Consider the following 3723-nt stretch of genomic DNA (forward strand, 5'->3'; position numbering starts at 1 on the left):
GAGAGAGAGAGAGAGAGAGAGAGAGAGAGAGAGAGAGAGAGAGATGGGAGGGAGGAAGATGGGATTTTTTTTTGATAAGAAACACTGCCGCTAGTAATATGATTTATGTAAATCATTACATACCTGATTTTTTATCAAGCATATTGCAAAATGAAGTTGATGATTTCCAAAATTTAAGCATTCTGTCATTTGTTTTATTATCGCAATTAAGTTTTGAAATAGCATATGCCAGAAAGGACAAAGGAAAATAAAGATCAGAATTGATCATGACAAAGATTCATAATTAACCATGAGGTTAATTCTATAAAGTTGAAACTAACCATATAAGGGTTCATTATGGAAATGATAACTCACGGATGGCAATGACCTTCAAATTGGATATGTATATGATCCATGGATTGGAATTTCCATTTTTGAATATTATTTGAAATCTGATATTAAAGTATGATCATACATCAAATGTATCTCAAGAAATTTTATTGGCATGTGGCAATATGATCAAGTGGGAAAATGTTGACTGATGTACTCAATTGTTATATCAACATATAAGACGGTTGTATAATAGTAGTTTTCTACCCAATTCGTAACTCCAGCGATGGTAGGGAGTTACAAAGACTTTTAAGCGTAAAGAGGTCTTGGGTTTGCTTGTTGCATATGTTAGACCATCTCTCTTTGTTACTTAGAGATCGAAATAAAATCTAGAAAGAACCCCTTTGCAGATGGTGTGTCATTTAGGAACTACTAGCCAAAAATGTCTAAAGGCGGCGTCATGATTGGGTCGAACGGAGGTAGATTTCGGGTCAGATAGAATTTGTTACCAGCAGGAATGAAAATCCTCCCATATTTGGTTTCTTTTATCATTTGAATTTTGGATCTCATCAAGTGAATACTTCAGATGGATTAATTAATCTCATGTCATCATCAATGTGTTACTCTAAAATAGAAATAAGGAAGTTTTATGTTTCACGAAATATGGGACTTGAAAATTTTTTCTTAGACTTTTTATTCACACGATGGTGATGAGTTGAGATGATAGAGTATTCTTCACTTGTATTTGTCACTGAAAATACTACATATGTCCAAGTATTCTACGCATGCTATACCACATGAAACGTGACGTAAATACATTGTTTATTCGTACAAAATTGTAATTATAAAAGTAGTTGGCTAATTAATACATTATGGTGACATGAAGCTTGAACCTGTTTATATTTCTTGAAAATTTAAAGCCATAATTTATGATGGAAGTATGCTAGAAATAGATGAGTTACCTCCTAATGGTAGAGTTAAGAACCAAACTAGAGAGGAATAGAGAGAATGAGAGTTATATATATAAGCTGATTTCATGCAGAGAAGATGATGATGCAATAGAAACTAATCTATTCATATCAATTAAAGACGTTTGGTGTGCACATTTCAACTGTTCACCTCTCTCATTCTTTCCAAAAAGCAGAAAAAGATAAGAAAAAGTGGGGGAAGAGATAGAAAAAATAAAGAAAGCAACGACGAATAGAATGTTTACACGTGTTCAGGCACTCCCCAATAGAATTGGTTTCTACCTAAAAGAAGCCATAATCAAATTATCCATGTTTGGGATGAATAAGTATAGAGATGACTATTGTACATGCATAAATTTCAAGTTATAGTGTGACCATGCAACCACTCTACTTTCTTAGCAAGTGACTATTGTTTCTCATTTCTTTTATAATTTTTCAGAAGAAGGAAGATCAGATATTTGATTGTGACCCTCTTTCATGAACTTTTCAAATTTCTACAAAAGAAGTCAGGTGTTATGTGGAATGTAACTTATTTAACTAATAACATTAAGATGGAAATAGCAAAGATAAGATGAATCTCTTCCACCTTCCATATAATTCCATATAATAGGCTTGGAAGCCTTGTTAAAAAAAGAGGTACTTGTAAATAAATATAAGCTTAACCCACTTCATCTTTAATATTTCTAGAAATTAATAAAGCAATAGATGCTTGCTTAATTAATAAAGTGGGTATAATTACAAGGAATATTACTCCCTAAGGTAGATGTGGTAATCAACTTGCATCCTTCTTTTTTAGGCTGCTATGAGGTTGAGTTTCCTATTGCTCACTTTCCGTTAATTAATTCATAAATAGGTTATTATCTTTAAGTCTAAAAGGTTATACTTTAGAAAAATAAAAGTTAAGAATGGTGGCATCGCATCCTTCCAATGATAAAGAGAGCAATTAGAGAATGTGGGGTATAAAGCCTCAAAAGTTAGATTATCTTAATTATTGTTTGGAATTGAGCTAGATAGCCAGCTTGTGTTTATATGGTGCTCATAGAATAAACACGAACATAGGATTTAGTAGGGTTCAATGAGTTTCATGTTTTCCATATCTGACCTTGACTATGGGAAGCAACAATAATCAAGTTTGTACATATTTAGGACAGGTTAATCAATATTGAAGGGTTTTTATTTATTTATTTGTTTATTTTTAATTAACCTCTATCTACCTACCTGTACTAATATTGACCTAACCCTGAGATCAGCATAGTATGTTACTATGATGCGATGTTTGAACTTTGAAGTATCATCCTACCACATAAGTAAGGTAAAAAAAGATTTTTTTGAGGCTGTATTGTGCTGTCGTGCTTAATATTTCTCCATGGTTATTTCAAATGGAAACACTAAATACCAAAACAAAAAGAAATGGAGAGGGAGACCCGGAGACACCAATAAATCAAATGCCTAGAGCTTCTTAGCAGATTAAGAAGAAATATTCATCCTTTAAATATTTGAGGGTAATGGTGGTTTATATGTTTTTTTTTTTATAATAATATTATTTGGGTGGTGAAGGAAGGAGGTGGTCAACTTTAAGCTGTGTTCAGTTGGCATGATAGAGATAGAATTGTTTATAGAAAAAATGAAAAAGAAATATAGAAAATAAAATAAAAATACATTTTCTCCCACTAGAATTATACACAAAAATTTCATAAAAAAAAAAGATTAAAAATGAAACGTGAAGCAGCAGCCAAAGAATCCTACGTAATCCTAGAGCTTTATTAATCTGGATTTAGTTGGCCAAAGGACTTTTGTAATTCCATGTTGGTAATAATAGAGTTCCAAGAGTGTTTATGGGTATTCCCAAAAGGTTATTTTATGGGTTCTTTTTATTTATTAATATGGGTATTTTAGTGTATCGATCTTAGTAGAATTAATTAACAATTATCACAACCCAAAACAAGATGAAGTTAAGCTTGAAAGTTAAAAATAAATAAATAACATACAAAGTACAAAGAGAGCAATGTGAGGTTAGTCAATGGTAAGATCAATAATGTTCACTCTAATGATCTTAGAAATATTAATTATGTTTTGGTTTTAAAGCAAGATTTCAAGGCATACATACATACAGATATACATACCCTTCTAACTTACATATCACGTGCCAATATATTTCTCCAATACGTATAAACTATGAGTGAACGAAAGCGACTCAATCATCCCTATCTTTTCATAAAACCGCGTATGATGGAAGCCCTTGCGCCTTAAGAGAGAGAGAGAGAGCTGTGACGTGGCGCCGATTCACTTTCCAAGCGTGGATCCAAGGTGTTTGTTACAATTACCAAACGGCTTTGTCCATTCATAGTAAGAAGATAAGAGAGAGAGCGAGGTAGAGCAAAGCCTCGGGCCCCTCGTGTTCCCACAAGGGTGAAGCGAGCGCGTTGGGGGGTTTTTTTTTTTTTTT

Source organism: Macadamia integrifolia, unplaced genomic scaffold, assembly GCF_013358625.1.
Source record: "Macadamia integrifolia cultivar HAES 741 unplaced genomic scaffold, SCU_Mint_v3 scaffold1036, whole genome shotgun sequence".
NCBI lineage: Eukaryota > Viridiplantae > Streptophyta > Magnoliopsida > Proteales > Proteaceae > Macadamia > Macadamia integrifolia.